This window comes from Eptesicus fuscus, chromosome 14 (assembly GCF_027574615.1).
Source record: "Eptesicus fuscus isolate TK198812 chromosome 14, DD_ASM_mEF_20220401, whole genome shotgun sequence".
Classification (NCBI taxonomy): domain Eukaryota; kingdom Metazoa; phylum Chordata; class Mammalia; order Chiroptera; family Vespertilionidae; genus Eptesicus; species Eptesicus fuscus.
Window position 1 is genome coordinate 57,497,623 of NC_072486.1, and position 20,540 is coordinate 57,518,162.

The 20,540-nt window shown below is 43.3% G+C and overlaps 1 protein-coding gene and 1 pseudogene across 1 annotated transcript in view; both read left to right on the forward strand.

Annotated features, from left to right (window-relative positions):
• Window positions 1-20,540, forward strand: part of CNOT4 (CCR4-NOT transcription complex subunit 4) — a 157,201-nt gene that overhangs the window by 46,150 nt on the left and 90,511 nt on the right. The gene's annotated exons all lie outside the window — the stretch shown is intronic.
• Window positions 13,788-20,513, forward strand: LOC103294166 (insulin-like growth factor-binding protein 3 receptor; annotated as a pseudogene).

Here is a 20,540-nt window from a genome sequence, read left to right on the forward strand (position 1 = left end):
TTATTCAAGTGATCCCCATACCTAGAAAAGTGGCTTGTACATATTAGATACTCAGTACGTATTTTGATGAATGAATGAATGTTCTTAGGCATTTTGATGAATGAATGAATGAATGTTCTTGGGCATCCCTGGGAGTCATTCTTGAAACCTCCTTCTCTTCCTTTTGCAAACATTCAGTTTATCCTTCTGCCAGAATACACTCTTTTTCTCCTATCTTTCAAGTGTTTTTTGAGGTCTTATGCATCCTTTTCCTTCCCTGCTGTCTTTCTACAAGGTTGTAATTACTCAGGCTTTGGTCCTATGTTCTTGTTTCTTTCTCATTGCCCTTCTCTGGGTGGAAGGTAAATTTAAAAAAGGTGAAAAAGGTGTGATATTAGGAGTAAGGCATGGGGTTTTAAGTGATTGTGATATACAGTGAACTACATACTACTTTGCTACAAGGAGTAAGTAGAAAATACACCAATGTTTATTATAAACCAAAGTTCAGGGAAAGAAGAGATAAATAAAATTTGAGGAAAAATTTCTAGTAGAGTTCTCTCTGGTTTGCTCGAGAATGGGGAAAATATATTATTCCTTTTCTTTCAATCTATAAATTAAGTATGCAAAATGTAATCTTAATGTATACACATCAAGTAATCTGTAACTATTTTATTTTTCTAAGCAAACAAATGATTTTAAAATATGTAAAGGAAATGAGAAAAAGTGTGCTGCATGATTCAGTTAAGGCACCAGAATTTTTATATATATTTTTGTCTTTGATACTGTCCTTACCTATATTTTTCTTTGACATTCAAACTTTCCAGCATTTTTACAACTAAAAAAAATGTTGACTCACATTGATGATGGGGAAAGTTGTGGCAGTATGGAGTAGGCAGAGTTGCACAGTAGTTTGCACAGCTATGTTTAGAACATAGCTGATTTATTTTTAAATCTGGAAGAACCTGAAATTTGCCTGTGTAAATAGAGCAAAGGTCATTGAGTTTATAAATTTTATTAGTCATTAATTTTTCTTCCCCAAACATCAAACAACAGGAGCAACAGCAGCAGCAATATCATCAATGACTAGTCATTATCATCATCATCAGTATCATCAATGACTAGTACTATGCCTACTACTATATCTGACACATAGTAGGTGCCTAATAGGATTGATTGTTTCAAAGTGATGAACTTCAGTTCCCTGGAAAATTCACAGATGGCAAAAAATAAAATAAGCTTTACTGCCTAGCTAATGTAGCTCAATGGTTGAGCATCAACCCATGAACCAGGAGCTCAAGGTTCTATTTCGGTCAGGGCACATGCACAGGTTGTGGGCTCGATCCCCAGTAGGGGGCGTGCAGGAGGCAGCCAGTCAATGATTTTCTCTCATCATTGATGTTTCTATCCTTCTCTCCCTTTCCCTTCCTCTCTCTATTTTTAAAAAATTACTAAAAATTGAAAGACTCAGTCTTAGAAATGGAAATATGTTTAAAGGAGGAGTAAGAGTTTGGCCTAAATATGTAATCTATTAGGTTGTTGTTGTTTTTTAAATTGAATTTATTTCTTGTCATTAATTTCTTTTTCCAGATACTTAAATATAGTATATAAACCTGCCCCAACCAATGGTCTTTGTATTACAGTAAATAGAGCTTATTTTTAAGTGTATATACATACATACATACATACATACATACATATATACACACACACATATATATATTTAAATTTGTTCTTAACATTTTTTTAAATTTACCTTTAGTTATATAAGTAATGCATTTTTGGAAAAATTCAAACTATAAATAAAGCAAAAGTCCCTCTTGCTTGAATCCCACTGCCATTTGGATTACTTAGTGAACTAACTGCTCTGGTCATTATGGCCTATATACAGAGTACTTCTGAGATTTTGTACATGCACATAAATATACACACTTTAAAAAATAATTTTTTAAAAATTCACTTTACAGAGAGAGGAAGGGTGAGAGAGAAACATCGATGGGCTGCATCCTTTACACGCCCTCACTGGGGATTAAACCCAAAACCTGGGTATGTGCCCTGACTGGGAATTGAACCTGTAACCCTTTTTGGTTCATGGGATAATGCTCCAATCAACTGAGCCACACCCACTAGGGCCAAATATACACACTTTTAAAAAATATATATTTTTATTGATTTCAGAGAGGAAGGGAGAGGGAGAGAGAGACAGAAACATCAATGATGAGAGAGAATCATTGATTGGCTGCCTCCCGCACACCCCTGATTGGGTATAGAGCCCACAACCCGGGCATGTGCCCTTGACCGAAACCGAACCTGGGTTTCCCCAGTCTGCAGGCTGATGCTCTATTCACTGAGCCAAACTAATCAGGGCACACACTTCTTAAAAACTGATGTTTCTATCCTTCTCTCCCTTAGTTTTCCTCAGGTGAGTTTTAGGAAGCTTTCTGAATTTTTCATCTGGTTTTATTTATTTACTAGAGGCCTGGTGCACGAAATTCGTGCATGGCGGGGGGGGTGGGGGGGGTTCCCGCTCAGCCCAGCCTGCACCCTCTCCAATCCGGGACCCCCTTTTTTTCCCATTTGAATACTTTATTGGGATTGCAAGCATTGAAGCTTAGATATACAGTATAGTAAAATCCAGATGATGGGTTTTACCTGAGACGGCATGGTAAAGGGGTTGAGTGGAGTTGAACAGGGCAGCTATGCGATGGGCTGGGATAGAGGCAGAGTGACACTGGGTGTTCCATGCCGGGGGGGGGGGGGGGGGCGGGGGGGCGCGGGGGGGGGCGGGCGGCGGCGGTGTGTGTCTTCAGGTAATGTCAAAAGGAAGGACAACCTGAGGGAGGGCATCCTGCTAAAGAATGTTTAGGGCAGTGATGGGCAACCTTTTGAGCTTGGTGTGTCAAACTTCGCCAAAAAACTGAGCATAACTTGGGTAGTGTGTCACTTTGAGGAAAAAACATTATTTCGCGATATTTATAATTTAAATAACATAAATGTATAATTGTTATATATAATTGTATTTAATAAACCAAAAACTAAATATTTAACTTACCTGCTTAGTGACTTCTTTGTTCACCCGTCAGTCGGTTTCTTTTGTTGGTCTTGATATTATTTAGCTTGTGTGGGGTGCCGTGAACTAAGATAAGTGAGGGGGAGGGGGAATTCTTTAACTAACCTGCCTATTAGTGACTTTTTTGTTGCTGAATTTCATTGGCTAAATCTTCAATCGAAGGTTGGTATTTTGTACACTTCAGGCCCAAGCAAGCGCTACTAACTTCATCTGTCAATCTGTTTCTTTTGTTGGTTTTGATATTATTTAACGCTGAGAATAAGGCCTCACAAAAGTATGTAGAGGGAAAAATTGTGAGTAAAGCCATTGCTATATTTTTCAGGGTGCTAAAAGTATCTGATAGTTGGTTCCAGGCACTCCAAATTTCCTGTTTGTAGTGGCACTCCTCTTGATTCTCCAAGCGGCACCTTTCTAGATTCTCAAGCTTTGACCTCAAGTCGACAAACACCTGAGCCCAGATACTGTCTTGAAATTCTGCAAGTTGCATCTCCAAATCATCAATTTGCATCCATTGGAAACCATTTAATTCCAAACTACTGTAGACTATTACATCAGGATACTTAATTATTTTCATGGTCTGTTCTAGACTTCTAAATTGACTAAATCTATCACTAAACTAACTGGTCAAGTAACGAGTCTAAAACATGCTGGTACTTCATATGCAAGAGTTCCATTTCATTTTGTACAGCTGCACTGGCCTTCTCAAAATACTTTGTTACTCGAGGAAAATACTTATAAGTTTTAGTTTCTACATCTCGCTTGAAAATTTTAACTTTACTTTCAAAAGCTTTTATGTATCCAAACATAACGTCAATACTTTTGCCAAAACCTTGTAACTTTAAGTTCAGTTCATTAATATGAACAGAGAGATCTGTAGAAAACATCAGGGTGTTGACCCACTTATCATCATTAAGCTGAGGAAAGTTTCCCAGATCCTTATCGTCAAGAAATACCTTAATTTCTTCAAAGCACTCCACAAAGCGCTCAAGAACGTTGCCTCGGCTCAGCCATCTTACATTATTGTACATCAGCAGTCCACTGCAGGTGGAATCAACCTCCAGTAAAAGTGCCGAAAATTCTCACTTGTGAAGGGGGCGAGCAGCTATTAAATTAACTATTTTTGTAACAACTGACATTAAGTCGTTTAAGTCGGTGAATCCTGCCTTGGCACATAAAGCCTCCTGATGGATAATACAATGAAAAGGCACAATCGGATGTCCAATAGCTTCTGTAAACAATTTGACAAATCTGACTTTTTTCCCCACCATATTTGGTGCCCCATCTGTCGTCACTGACACAACTTTAGAGATATCAATGCTTAGGTCACGAAACGTTTGTATAACAACCTTACATATTTCGCTTCCTGATTTACTTGTTGACACTGATACTAACTTTATCAACTCTTCTCTCATTGTGAGACCATCAGAATATCGACCAATAATGGCCAACTGAGCATGTGATGTGACATCAGTAGTTTCATCAAGAGAAATCGGAAAATATTTACACTTCCTTATGTCTTTCTTTAATTGATGTTGTACGTTTGTGTTCAGTCTCATTATTCGGTCTTTTATGATATTTCTACTGAGTGGTAACTCAGATATTCTCTCAATAATTGCATCTTTATTCTGCATATCATGAAATAGAACTGGTGTACATCTTAGTAGAGTTTCTTTAATAAATTCTCCCTCAGTGAGCACTTTTCCATGCTGAGCTATAGAGTGAGCAATGCTCAAACTTGCAGATGTTAAATTTGTAGAGCCTTTCATAAATTTAAGGATGGAATTAGATTGGCTCTTATAAAGGTGTAGCTGCCTGGAAATGTATTCCTTCCTTTCATCCTCACTTTTTTCCAAGAGCTGGGAATGATTAGTTTCAAAATGTCTATTTATATTCTACGTTCTGCTTACTACCGTTTCAGCACATAGAACGCAAAATGATCTGCCATTTTTTTCTATAAAGCCATACATCTCCGTCCATGTCTCTTGAAAGGGTCGGCCACTGCTACTACCACTTCCTTTACTTAACCTTAGTTTTTTATTTTTTGGGTTCTCCATCAGGGGGGCAGTGACAGAAGATAGAATTATAGATAGCTTGTTAGGCCTGCAGGCAATTAGGGGTTAACTAGCCTAACTAACCACAAAATGGTGCATATAACTGTCTTTTAGGAAAGGACAGGGTTAATAAGCAGAAATAGGGGTTAATAAGGATGCACAACAGTAATAGTGGTGAAATGGAGTCTGCACTATGGAGCAAGATGGTGTTCCTTATGTGAATTAAAATGGCTGCCGCTATTTCTAATGGCGGGAAATGGCACCCAGAGCCCGCCACAAACCCTCGCCTCTCCCAGCCTCCCCCTCACTTATCTCAGTAATGATGGATTAGAAATCCATGACACCCCAGAACAGTAGATAATGGTTGCTGTGGTTAACTGTTATTTGGTTACTGGTAATGGCAGGGCCCCCGGAGATGCGTCCCCCGCTGTGTTCTGCTGCTCCCTGCTCTGCTGGCGGAAGTGAGGGCAAAGATCCCAGCTTAACCGGAAGTCCCAGAACTAGACGCTCTGTGCCGGACTTCTGTTGCTTTGGCCTACAGACCTCCAGCACAGAGTGTCTAATAGGGGAGGATGAAACATTTGCGACTAGAGTCTTGGAGTTAGAGTCTCCAAGACTCTAGTCGCAAATGTTTCATCCTCAGGAGCAGCAAATGTTTCATCCTCGGCATGCGGCTGCCTTAGCAGCCGCGTGTCATCAGAAATGGCTACGCGTGTCAGTGCTGACACGCGTGTGATAGGTTCACCATCACTGGTTTTAGGGGGTTACTCAGGAAAGAGAGGAGTTGGACATCCACAACCAGCATAGGGAGATTAGTGGGGAGCCGGGGTTGGGATGGGTAATGACCCACAAAGAGCTGCTCACTGGGGGACACAGGAGTGTTGGGCAGCCACCTTCAGAGTGCCCAATCTGTCTGGGTTCTCCAATTATGACAGTTTGGCTCTTTGGGCTTTTGTCCAATGTTTTGAATGGCCCACTCCCTGGGCATTTGCTGACGGACCCTCTGTTTCAAGGATCCATGCCAGTCCTGTCACCAGGCTTCTGAAGCCTTGGGCCTCTAGATGCAGTAACTTCTCTTTAGATTTTTCTAGCTATCCTACATTATAATAGAGAAACATGCAAATTGACCGCACCTCCGCTATGCCCATGATTGGGCCTGCCAGAGGCTGGGGGCGGGACTCCGGGTGGCCTAACTGGCCATTGAGAAAACCAAGATGGCGGCGCCAAATCCTCTTAGTTCCGGGGGTCCTGGTGAGTGATGGCAACCCTAGAGGGGCGTGGTATGCACAGCCAGCAGCCTCCCGGGGGTCCCAGGTTCAATGGCGACCCGGGGGGCGTGGCCGGGCACGGCCAGCAGCCTCCCGGGGGTCCCGGGACCCATCGCGACCCGGGGGGGCGTGGCCGGGCACGGCCAGCAGCCTCCCGGGGGTCCCGGGACCCATCGCGACCCGGGGGGGCGTGGCCGGGCAGGGCCAGCAGCCTCCCGGGGGTCCCAGGTTCAATGGCGACCCGGGGGGCGTGGCCGGGCACGGCCAGCAGCCTCCGCGGGGTCCCGGGACCCATCGCGACCCGGGTGGGCGTGGCCGGGCACGGCCAGCAGCCTCCGCGGGGTCCCGGGACCCATCGCGACCCGGGTGGGCGTGGCCGGGCACGGCCAGCAGCCTCCCGGGGGTCCCGGGACCCATCGCGACTGGGTGGGCGTGGCCGGGCACGGCCAGCAGCCTCCCGGGGGTCCCGGGACCCATCGTGACCCGGGTGGGCGTGGCCGGGCACGGCCAGCAGCCTCCCGGGGGTCCCGGGACCCATCGCGACGCGGGGGGGCATGGCCGGGCACGGCAAGCAGCCTCATGGGGGTCCCGGGACCCATCGAGACCCGGGTGGGCGTGGCCGGGCACGGCCAGCAGCCTCCCGGGGGTCCCAGGTTCAATGGCGACCCGGGGGGCGTGGCCGGGCACGGCCAGCAGCCTCCGCGGGGTCCCGGGACCCATCGCGACCCGGGGGGGCTTGGCCGGGCACGGCCAGCAGCCTCCCTGGGGTGTCGGGACCCATCGCGACCCGGGGGGGCATGGCCGGGCACGGCCAGCAGCCTCCCGGGGGTCCCGGGACCCATCGCGACCCGGGGGGGCGTGGCCGGGCACGGCCAGCAGCCTCCCGGGGATCCCAGGTTCAATGGCGACCCGGGGGGCGTGGCCGGCCACGGCCAGCAGCCTCCCGGGGGTCCCGGGACCCATCGCGACCCGGGGGGGCGTGGCCGGGCACGACCAGCAGTCTCCCGGGGGTCCCGGGACCCATCGCGACCCGTGGGTGTGGGGGAGGTGGCCGGGCACGGCCAGCAGCCTCCCGGGGGTCCCGGGACCCAATGCGACCCGTGGGTGGGGGGGGTGTGGCCGGGCACGGCCAGCAGCCTCCCTGGGGTACCGGGACCCATCGCGACCCGGGGGGCGTGGCCGGGCCCAGCCAGCTGCTCCAGGGGTGATGTCCCTGGGCAATCGCCACCCTCGCCTAAATGGCTGGTGCTGAGAGGGATCAATGGGGCCAGTGGAAGGAGCAGGTGGTAGTTGACCACCGAGGCCATCTGAAGCAGCCGGATGCAGAGCTGGGGTCCACGTTCTCCAGGTTGGCCTCCGTGGGGCCTGAGTCGCACCCATAGTAGCTGAGTGGGCATGCTGGCATAGTAGCCCCAGCATGAGGCCAGCTTCCCAAGCCAGGCTGCGGAGGGAGGGAGGGCCTCTGGGCTGGGAGCACTCCCCCACCCCAGTGGACAGGGCACAGAGAGCAAGCAGCAGAGAGCTACTAGAGGTGGTGGGTGTGGTGGCCTGGCTTCCAAGAGGCTGGCTTCAGCTGCTGTGGCCTGCGCTGAGGTGGCTGGTGGTGGGGGCAACTGCATGGGCGCATCCGAGGCTGGGGCACTGGGAGACGTGGGACTGCAGCCCAGAAAGCGAGGCTCCGGAGGACCTGGTCACCGACCCCGGGCATTAAAGCCGCCTCCTACAAGATGTATCCTAGCCTAGGTGTGTGGGAAGCAGATTCAGGAACCTCTCCCTTTGCGGCGCCAGAGCCCAGGCCTGCCAGCACCCCAGAGGAGACCCCCACCAGGATCGGGGGCGTGACCAGTCTCTAAACAAGGGTGGCCATTAGCCTAGGCCTGCCAGCACCCCAGAGAAGACCCCCACCAGGATCGGGGGCGTGACCGGCCTCCAAACCGCCAGTGACCCTAACCCAGGCCTGCCAGCCCCCCAGAGGAGATCCCCACCAGGATCGGGGGCGTGACCAGCCTCTAAACCTCCCGCAGCCCTAGCCCAGGCCTGCCAGCACCCCAGAGGAGACCCCTGCCAGGATTGGGGTCATGGCCAGCCTTCAAACTGTGGCGGCCCCTAGCCCAAGGAGGCCTCCTGGCCGAGGATGCCTGAGTCTGTTCTTGACCTAGGGCCGGACTCTCCCCACAAGGGACTCAGAAGCCACCAGAGTCTAACTGCCAGTCTCTGGGAGTGCATCCACTGTCCACCAAAAAGTAGGGCCATCAAAGCATTCAGTCTCAGTGCAGGCACAGGTCTGTGGCTGACGGGGTGGAGGCCAGACCAAAACAAAACAGCAGAAACACCCTGCCCACCTGGGCGGGTACTGCTGTAGTCCACGTGGCCTGGGCAGTGTAGAAAGCGCTACCTTCTCCCAGGTCCTGTGCTGGCACTGCCGCCTCGCTCACCCTCAAGCCCCCCTGAGTCCTGACAGCAAAGTGTGTGGGGCATTCTGCAGGAGTTGTGCCGTTCTGGGTGCTTTTGCCCAAAGACACACTTTGGGATGAATTCAGAGCCACATCTCATTTCCCATGACACTGGAAGAACCATGTAAAAGGATTTTGACAAAAGCTTTCCACATCTCTGTTTATTCTTTTGAATCCATAAAACGACCTTAAAAAAAGCATCCGGGCCACCTAAGAAAGAATGCACTTTCTGGCCAGAGCACGCAGGATTCTTTTGCCCAACAGGTTAAAGGGAGCAGAGCTGGCACAGTGGGAATGGCCCTGGTGCCCTATGAGGAGGCCGGGGGAATGGGGTTGCCGAAATTCCATAAGCCTCTTGCCACCTTCTCCTTTGCAAACCACACCATCCAGATCCACCAGGACTGGAGGCAACTGGGAATCACAGCCGTGATTTGGGACATGGTGAGCAAATCTTGAGGGGCCTCTGTAAACATCTGCAATTGATTATAAGACTGGTCTTTATTTAAAAAGAAATAAAAGAACAGCTTTGTTGAGAAATATCCATATACTGTACATGTCACCTAAAGTGTACAATGAACTGGTTTTTTAAAGTAAATTCAGAGTGGTACAACCATCACCATGCTCAATTTTTAAATATCTTCATGACCCATCCCCTCCAAAAAAAACTTCTACCCATTGGAATCACTTTCCTGATCATCTTCCCCAAAATAGATTGCACTTTAAAGGTGGGTAAAGGAAAGTTGAGGGAAGTTAAAACACTGCACAAAGGATATTGTAAGATGACAAAGCGCAAAGTGAAGCTCATGTGTTTTCTTTAAAAAATATATATTTTTAAAATGTCAGAAAGGGAGAGGGAGAGAGAGATAGAAACATCAATGATAAGAATCACTGATCAGCCGAAACCGGTTTGGCTCAGTGGATAGAGCGTCGGTCTGCGGACTGGAAGGTCCCAGGTTCGATTCCGGTTAAGGGCATGTACATTGGTTGCTGGCACATATCCTGGTGGGGGGTGTGCAGGAAGCAGCTGGTCGATGTTTCTCTCTCATCGATGTTTCTAGCTCTCTATCCCTCTCCCTTCCTCTCTGTGAAAAATCAATAAAATATATTAAAAAAAAAAAAAAAAAGAATCGCTGATCAGCTGCCGCCCACAGGCCCCCAACTGGGGATTGAGCCCGAAACCCAGGCATGTGTGCCCCTGATCAGAATCAAACCTGGACTCTTCAGTCCACAGGCCGATGCTCTCTCCATTAAGCCAAACTGACCAGGGCCATGTGTTTTCTTCAAGTTCTGCGTGGTTTTAATGGTCCCCAAATCTATACTAATAAAAGGATAATATGCTAATAGGAGTGGTTGTCTTCCGGACATCTTTCCAGACAAAGCCGCAGTGGCTACAAAGGCCAAGGCTCAGGCAGCCATAACCAGCTGCAGTGGCAGCAGCATTGGGGTTATGGGGGTGGTGCCTCCAGAGGGAGGCCAGACTGGGGGCCAAGGCACAGGCAGTTTGGGGTGATCAGGCTGATAGGGGAGGACAAGGTAGGGGCAATCAGGCTGGCAGGAGATCAAGGTAGGGGCGAGCAGGCAGGCAGGCAGTGGGGTTAGGGACAATCACGCAGGCAGGCAGGTGAGTGGTTAGGAGCCAGCGGTTCCGGATTGTGAGAGGGATGTCCGACTGCTGGAAGTTGGACATCCCCTGAGGGGTCCCAGATTGAAGAGGGTGCAGATTGGGCTGAGGGGCACACCCCCCCACCCCCACCCCCAGTGCACGAATTTCGTGCACCGGGCCTCTAGTCTATATAATACAAGCGTAATATGCTAATTAGACCAGACATCCTTCTGGATGTCCTTCCTTCCAGACAAAGCCGCAGCGGGCAGGGGCCGATGCAGTGGTGGCAGAGGCCCCCGGCCGTGGTGGTGATGGCTGGCGGGGGCCGGGGCCAAGGCCCTTGCACGAATTTCGTGCATCAGGCCTCTAGTTAATTTATAACACTAAAATTAAGAGTTAGATATCAAAACATTCAGCTTTATTAAATCTTAACAGTTTCCTTAAATTTTGGAATTAGAAAGTGTTATCATCACATGTTTCCTGAGTAACATTTTATTTTATTCTTATCGTTTGCTCTCATATTTAATCTCTTTGAAATACTTCGTGCTTAACCAAAGAAGGTTTAATGTACTCACTTTGCATTTTTAGAATTTTTGAGTCAGGAGAGACATTAGAGATTTATCTAATAAAACCTTTTCATTTAACAAAGAAGCCTTAGGTCCATAGAAAGTCAATAACTTGTCCAACTTCTCAAAACAAGTAATTGTAAGAATTGGAGCTGTAACCTAGATCTTCTGCTATACATACCTTATTTTCTAACCCTTTTTAATATTGAGTCTAATTGAAATAGAGAATGTGCTCAATATTTGCATGTTTGAAGGTCTTCATTAGTAAGAAAATCTGCCAGATCTGTTGGCCCAAAGTACTTTGCAAAAGGGTCAGAGTGAAGTTTCTTGTGAGAAAGTTTTAAGTCTTTGTTTTAATGACATGTAGTGGATAATTATCCAGTCTTTTCTTATTCTGTCTCTCTTTTCCTTCTTCCCCCTTCTCCTTTTTCTGTGAGCACAGATCTGAGGACTGTAAAGTAGACCTATAATATTAGACCAAAATAGGGAGATTGGACCAAGGGAGATAGGGTCAAACTTGAAAAGGTTAATTATATTTTGTAACTTTCTATGCTGGTTCTGATGTTCCAATACCAGGAACTAGAAACCAAATGAACCAAAAACAGTAGATTTTAGAAGCATCCCAGACTCTACCAAAGCTGGTAGTTTTAGTTATGAAATTCTCTTCATTAATTTTCCAACCTACACCTGCAGAATTTATTTTTAATTTTTAAAAAACATTTTTCTTTATCCCTTTTCAAGCATTATTTGCTTAGCAATTGTTTTTTTACAAAGGAACATAAAATATAAAGTGAATATACTGATAAGACAGATATTCTTTCTTTTAAAAATTCTTTGAAATATCACTGGTCTTATCCTTATTGTTTAAATCTTAAGATTTGCTGAAGCTCTTAAAAAATCTTTTACTAAAATCCCAAGTTGGTAAGAAAAGACAGTTACTTTTAAATACCATCTTCATTATATTTAAAGGTGACCGCTTGGTTCATGGGCCGGTGCTCAACCACTGAGTCACACCAGCTGGGCCCTTTTTAAAACACACACACACACACACACACAATATGTAGTTGATTCTGTATAGGTGCACAAAATTTTATATATTAGAATTTGGGATTGTGGGTGGCAGACCTTTTTTTCTAATTGTTGCTTTCTTGTAATTAATTAAACTTGAAATAGATTTTTAAGTCACAAAGAGAATAAATATATTAAGATCTAAAATAGTATTAGAAATATGGATACTCCTTTGAAACTTAGAAGTCTTTGGACAAATTAAAGAAAACAGAACTGCTGTCAAAATCCTCTCAATGCATTATCTGTAGACATTCAATAGACTGAGCATGTAATAGCAGCATTTCAGTGGTCTATTCAAAGATTATACTACAATTTTAAAATATATTCCTAACAATTTGAAGTATCATATATCATAGGGAACAAACCTTTCCATAAATCATTTGTTGGTGTCACTTTCAGAGATAGAATTTGGACTTAGACCATAAAATTTAAATTAAAATGGCATTTCTTCCTTCCCTTTCATTTCTTATCATCCTTTCCTTCTTTTCCTTTCCACAATATATTATTGAATACAACTGATATAAAATAAAACATTTATCGTTTACGTATGTATACACACTTGTCTGCAACACCTGGATCAAGATATGGAACATTACCATCACTCCAGATAGTTCATTTGTGCCCCTTTCCAGCAATACTAATGTGTCCACTAGGAGAAAACCATTCTACGTTTTGCTTAGCTTTGCCTATTCTCAAACTTTAAATAATGGAATCATAAGTACTCTTTTGTGTTTGGCTCCTTGCTCTCAACATAATGATAATATTTTTAAGATTATTAAAATAGTTGTTTGTATTAGTTTCTTTTCTGCTGTGAAGTAGTATTCCATTGCTTGAATATAGCACAATTTATCCACTCTGCTATTGATGGACTTGAATCATTTCCCTTTTTTGCAGGAGTATGGGGAGGCAATTATGAATGATGCTGCTATGAACATTTTTATACAAATCTTTTTGAAGGCATATGTACTTATTTCACTTGGGTATATACCTATGAGAGGAATTTCTGGGTTTTTTGGATATCTGTGTTTAACTCTATTAGATACTGCTAGTTTCCAAAAGTCGTTGCCCATTTTATACTATAATAAAAATATGTCAGTTCTAGTTACTTCATGTCCTCACTAACACTTGTTATTGTTAGGTTTATTGATTATAGCTATTCTGATGAATATGTAGTGATGTCTCAGTGTAGTTTTTTATTTTTTTAAATATATATTTTATTGATTTTTTACAGAGAGGAAGGGAGAGGGAGAGAGAGTCAGAAACATCGATGAGAGAGAAACATTGATCGGCTGCCTCCTGCACGCCCCCCAAGGGGATGTGCCCGCAACCAAGGTACATGCCCTTGACCGGAATTGAACCCGGGACCCTTCAGTCCGCAGGCCGACGCTCTATCCACTGAGCCACACTGGTCAGGGCTCAGTGTAGTTTTAATTTGCTTTTCTCTAATGACCTGTGGTGTTGAACGCATTAAGTGCTTATTGGCCATCTATGTTTATTATATTATCTTCTGTTATTGATATGTGGGAGTTCATTATGTAGTTTGGATATGAATTTTTTTGTCAGATACATGTGTTGTGAATATTTTCTTGCAATGTTTAGCTTGCCATTTTACTTCATTAATGGTGTCTTTTAATGTGCAAAAGGCTTTAATTTTGATGAAGTCCATTTGACCAATTTTTAATTTTATGCTTGTATTTTGTCTGGTGAGAAATCTTTTCCCTATTCCAAAGTCATGAAGGTATTTTCCTAAGTATTCTTCTAAAGCATTGATTCTAAACCTTTTTAATTCCGCGACCCTTTAATACAGTTCCTCATGTTGTGGTGACTCCCAACCATAAAATTATTTTCGTTGCTACTTCATAACTGTAATTTTGCTACTGTTATGAATCGTAATGTAAATATCTGTGTTTTCCGATGGTCTTAGGCGACCCTGCTAGCAGTTAACCTGCTTGAAGGTTAAAAGAAATAGATTTGGAAGAAGTCTAACACTTAGACTCATGCTCAAATTTATGAGGTTTCTATGTTTAGAGCAGGGGTTCCTGCTACCTGCTTTTGTGAGGTCTAAGAGAATGGATTTTACATTTTAAAGTGTTTGAAACATAATAAAAAGAAGAGGAATATTTTGTGATATGAGAAAAAGGAAATTCAAATTTCAAAGTATATAAATAAAGTTTTATTGGAACACAGCCATATATTTATTTACTAGTAGCCCGTTTGCACGAAGATTCATGCAATAGACCTTCATTCACCTGGCTGCCTGCACCAGTTTTCTGCCAGCACCGGGGACCCAGGCCTTGGCTGTGGCCACCGCCTTCTGCCTTCTTTCAGGGTCCGGGCTTGGCCCCGGGTGGTGGCCTTGGGCTCGGCTGCACCCAGCGTCCCTGCTACCGATCGCAGGAGCCGACCCCCAGTGGTCTCCTGCGATCGGCGCAGGCACCCCGCTGGTGCCCAAGGCCGGGAAAGCCTCGGGCGGCTTTCCCGGCCTTGGGCTCGGCCGCACCCAGCAATTTGGCTTGGTTGGTGGGCGTGGCTTGGGCATAGCGAAGGTGCGGTCAATTTGCATATTTGTCTATTATAATGTAAGATGTATTGTCATAAGTGCTTTTGCATTTCAGCATCAAAGTTGAGTAATTACAAGTCTGTATGGCCCACGAAGTGTAAAATATTTATTATATAGCCCTTTACAAAAAATATTTGTTGACCCCTAGTTTAGAGCCTCTTATTTTAGTTAACATATTTTCCATTCCACAGTTAAGGATAAACAGAATATCATTCACTTCCTCAGAATGTACATGTGTGTGTATATCATTTCTTTCAACCTATAGGTTTAATCCCATGAAACCATTTGAAATATGTAATTATTTAAATGGACCATTTTGGCTGCTAACAATGAATATGTTTTTTTCTAAATTGCTTCATTTGTAATTAATCATGTGCTTTAAAAAAAAAGTATATATATATATATATATATATATATATATATATATATATATTTGATTTTTACAGAGAGGAAGGGAGAGGAATAGAGAGTTAGAAACATTGATGAGAGAGAAACATCGACTAGCTGCCTCCTGCACACCCCCTACTGGGGATGTGCCTGCAGCCAAGGTACATGCCCTTGACCGGAATCGAACCTGGGACCCTTCATTCTGCAGGCCAATGCTCTATCCACTGAGCCAAACCGGTTAGGGCTAATCATGGGCTTTTATTTTAAAGTATGTACAGAGTATACTTATGTGCAATTTAAAGATTAATAATACAAGAACATTGGAGATACAACTTTTGAGTTGATCAAATGGGTTTGCATTGCTATATAGATTTAAAGCTTTTTTAAAACGAATTCTTTTTTGGTAGGTGATGACATGTGTTTTACTGCTGTAATTGAGCTAATATCATGTAACAATGGTCTTTTGTTATAATATGTTTTATGTTTAAAACATTTGGACACATTCGTTTTCCTTGAGACTTTCCACAGAAATACAGTTAGCTTAACATTTTTTGCTTGAGACTAGTTCATGGAAATAAACTAGTTGTAAATGTAACAAGGAATTCTGAAGTGTGTCCACTCAGTCAAAAAATTGGAAGGATGGTCTTCCTTATTTGTCAGTGTTTGCTGTGAAGTGGAAAGACCAAAGTAGGATGAAAGAACTTAGGGATAGATTAATTGGAACTGATCTCTTGGTGGAAGAGGAGCATTTGATTGGCAGCAGGTGATCTGGGATCAGAATTTAGGGGGTTTTAGAATCTAAATGACTGGGTGATCTCTAAAGAAGAGGTCACACATAACCATGCTAATAACCATATAAATAAATTAATGTACAGAAGCATCTCTAAAAGGACTAATTTTTACGTCCAGATTGACTAGTAGGGTTTTAGCTTTTTTAAAAAAATAGGTTTTTATTAATTTTTAGAGAGAGAGGAAGGGAAGGGAGAAAGAGAGAGAAACATCGATGAGAAACATCAGCATTGATTGGCTATCTCTAGCATGTCCCCTGCTGGAGATAAAGCCCGCAACCCAGGCATGTGCCCTGACCAGGAATCAAACTGATGACCCCTCGGTACACGGGTAGATGTTCAACCACTGAGCCACACCAGCTGGGCAGAGTTTTAGCTTTTGATGCCTGGATGCATTTGTTTCAAATAGGTCTTTAAGTGAATCCTTAAAAACTTTAAAATAGGCATACCTTTCATGCACATCCCGCCCAAATAGGTGTTTTTTTGTGTGTGTGTTTTGTTTTGTTCCTGAATTGAAAACACCTAGGGCAATTCCTGTGACAACCTGTACAGCTATGGCAAAGAACTAATTAACACACTAATTAGTCTCTTCTTTGATTTTGTACAATTTGATTTTATCTTATTAATAACACTAATAGGCTTAGCCTTTAATTTTTAAAACTCCTAGCCTTCTTCTGAGAGAGCACAAACTAATAGGAAACAGGTTGATGTGGATTCTCTAATTATAATTCAAAAGGTTTTTCATCTCATTATTTTATTCTTTTTATTTTTCGATTGTACTTTATTTTTAACTAATTTAAAATAGTTTTTCCCATTACAAATGTAAATGTTCATTTTCTAAAAATTGGAAAGTAGAGGAAAGTAAAAGGAAAAACTACTCATAGCTGTCTTACTAAGTGAAAAACTGCTCTTTTGGTATATTTCCTTTGAATCAGTCTTTGTACTCCTCCTCCCCTCCAGTCCATGTGAGACCCTATGATTTACAATATACACTCACCTAAAATAATAGATGCAAAAGATGAAATGTTTGCACTCAGGGGATTCAAAGTTTAATATCCTTAAAAAGTTATTTTTGAAAATTAATTTTCTGTTATAGAAGAAACGTGTATAATCATTGTCAAAGCTCAGGTTTCCAATTCATCCAATTTCCTTCATTGTTTTTATAGATAGTATAACCACTATTACCAGCTTGTTTATAACTTTTTCTATGGTTTTGCATATATAATTATATTTGTGTATAGAGAAAATATATGGTTTCTTTTTAATATAAAAACTGTTACACAGTATCTGCAATTTGTTTTTTTTCACTCAATATGTTTGAATGTTCAGGTCCATCTTAGTCTTTTAAACTGCTATGTAGTATTTTGTTTTATTGATATACCATAATTTTGCCATTTCCTATTGATGGTAGATTTCTGATTTCTTGCTATTACAGGCAGTGCTGGAACTGTTTGTTTATGCCTCCTCATTAAAATGTGCAACTGGCTGGTGTGGCTCCGTGGTTGAGTGTCAACCTATGAACCAGGAGTTCATAGTTCAATTCCCTATTGGGGCACATGCCTGGCTGTGGGCTCAATCCCCAGTAGGGGGTGTGCAGGAGGCAGCCGATTAATAATTCTCTTTCATCATTGATGGTTCTATATCTCTCTCCCTTTCCCTTCCTCTCTGAAATCAATAAAAATATATTTTTAAAATGTGCAACTGTTTCTCTAAGGCAGTTTAGGGAAGTGGAATTAGTAGATCATAGGGAATATATGGTTACTTACCCTTGAAATTGAATTATTCATATTGCTCTCAAAGTTGGACCTTATAACAGTTTATTCAAAATCACTCCTCTCCCACCTTATCTGTTGTTATTATTTAACATTTTATTTTACCCTTGTTCATCAAATTATATTATTTTACATAGAAATATGTGATTCAGTTTACATACATTTTTACCAGATTCTTTCCTCACCATCTCTTCTTTAATCTGACTGTCCTTCTGAGATTATTTTCCTTCTTCCTGAAGAACATTTTGACAAATTGCTTTAGTGTAGGTCTTTTACTGGTAAACAGGCTATATTTTTGTTTATTTGTTTTAATTTAGCCTTAGATTTTATCAGTTATTTAAGAAATTTATTATAGACATTTCTAAGCATGCACGAAAATAGACCAAATAGTATCCAATTATTTTCATCCCTCATTTTCTGTAGTTATAAACACTTGGGACACTTTGAAAGTTTCTTCTCTTTCCCATTCCATTCTGTGCTTCCTTTCCTGCTGAAATATCACATCATGAAGTCTGTAATTACTTAAGAATATTTCTCCTGTAGAAGAGCTTTTAAAAAAATAAATGCAATACTTCTCTCATACTTAACTAATAATAATTCCTTAATATCATCTAATATCCAGTTCATGTGAAAACCTCAGTTATCATAAAAAATGCTGTTTTATTATTTTGCTCTCATTAAGAGTTACTGCTTTTTTAGGAGCACAATTATAGGTTGACAGTAATTTTCTCTCAGTATCTTGAATATATGTCATTCCCTTCTGGCTTCAGTTGTTGCCATTAAGAAGTCCACTATAATTCTAATAATTATCATTCCATTGTATGAAGGGTCCTTTTTCATTATCTGCTTTTAAGATTCTTGTTACCTTTAGTGTTCTGCGCTTTTACTCTCTTGTATCTGGTACGTTTGTTGATCTTGGGTATGTGTGCTTTCTGGGTCTGTGGGTCATTTGTAACCATTCTGGGAAATTTGCAGCTATTATCTCTTAATATTAAGACTTTGAAAAGAGTAAGAAGTATATATTCAGAAAAAATGTAAAATATGTACAGTTTTATTATGAAGTAAACATCTTTGTAACCACCCCCAGGTTAAAAATAGAACATTTCACTGCACATGGGAATCCCCTCTGAGGGTTTGGGGGGAGAGCGTGGATCCCACCTGCACCTTTGTCAAGAGGGTCGGGGGAGGGATCTCTCTATGGAGGCTCTCTGTGGTGGCCCAGGCTCCTCTGACTCCCCACGAGCAGCTGCCAGGCATGGTACAACCTGCATCTCTGTCTGGCCCACCACCCACCTCTGGTCTGTGCCACTTTGATCTTGCTGCTTCTTGGCCTTTCTGGCTTGGTCTTTGAGGCTTCCTTCTTACTCACAGGACTGACTTTCGAAGCTGTGACCTCTCTCAGGACTGGGTCTCCGTCTTGAGATCTTTTGGGCAGCTGACTGTGTGCCTGTACAAGGACAGTCGCAAGGAAGTGGTGTGGGTCTCATGTTGTTTGCTTGCTGACCACCTTGAACTTCGGAGATGGTCCAGACATTCCAAGCCGAGTTCCTGGGGAGTCAGATGGGATTGAAAGGATCTTCTGCAGGAGAGCTGGTCCTCATTACAGGCAGGATGACCACAGAAAGGACCCTAGGAATCTGCCTGTATTTTAGTGCTGCTCCAGGACTCCTCCCCTCCAGCCAGCCACCCATATCCTGCTTGGAGGAGGGAGCAGGAAATGCCATCCTGAACCCTAGGATGGCTGAGGATTATGTCAGGTCTGGAGCCAAAAAGGCTTTGGACTCACCTTGGAGGAGCTGGCTCTGTGTAGCTCTAGGCTGCTGGTTTGGGGCTCCTTTCTCCTCCTCTTCTATGGCCTTCTCTGCTTTTTTACTGCTGTGTGCTTCCACCCATGCCAGGAGTCCTACTAGTTTAGAATCCAGCCCTAAGGGTACTGGCCTAGTTCCTCTCTTGTTCTGACTGCTGCAGACACTTGCTTGAGACAGAAAATGAGGCACCTTGATGCCAGGCTAAGATGCTATGACTTCTCACTGTAGGCCATGGGGGCCACTAGTGCTGAGTGGAAGAGACTGACTGAGTGGAGGAGAGAGACCAGTTCTTTCTTAGATATGAGCAGACTGGGAAAGGAATACTTTCTGGCCCCAGGCAGATCCTGGGGTCCTGAAACCATCCCAATTGGGCTGAGTGCCTGTACCTATCTCTAGTTGTCACTTCCTCTGCTCTTTCTTCAATTTCTACAGTCATTCCAGAGCTTCCCCCAGGGGCTCTCTCACCTGCCTTACTATTTTAATTTTATTTTTCTCCAGGTATGAATCAACCTCTCAAGCCTTGGGTCTGAGTTGGATGAGATGTTATAGAAAGTGGAGAGCTAGAATGTGGGGGAAAATAATAGGATTTCCCCCCCGCCCCCCAATGTTGCCCAGTGTGTGTATTGGGAATTGGATTGAGGTGGGAATTTTAGAGTAGACTGGTTCTGGAGGTTTGGGAGACTTTTCCTTGTTGTCATTGGGCGGGTTACTGCAGCTATTCCCACGGTTGGACCTTGGCTTTAGAAAACACCTGGTTTTGAACCCAGCTCTGCCAGCATATATGTATGAAACTAGTTGAGAGAGTGAGGTGGGTTTGGTCATGGCAATGCTTTGAAAAAAACTTTAAAAAGAAAAAAAAAATAGAACATTTTAGGTACATCAGAATACCCCTTTACCACCAATGCACTTTTGGCCCATAACCCTCTCCCTTTCACCCAAAGGCATTCACTATTCTGATATTTGTCAGTTTCCCTGCATCCCTAAAATATAGCTTTCTTTTATCTGTTGAAATTCATATGACCACATTATATTATTATTATTGCTTTGTTCAATATTATGTTTGTGAGATTCATTTATTTTGTGTAGCTATAATTGTTAATTTTGATACAGCCATTACGTCTTTAAATATTTTTTCTTCTAGTATTCCCGTTATGTGTATGTTGATGTATT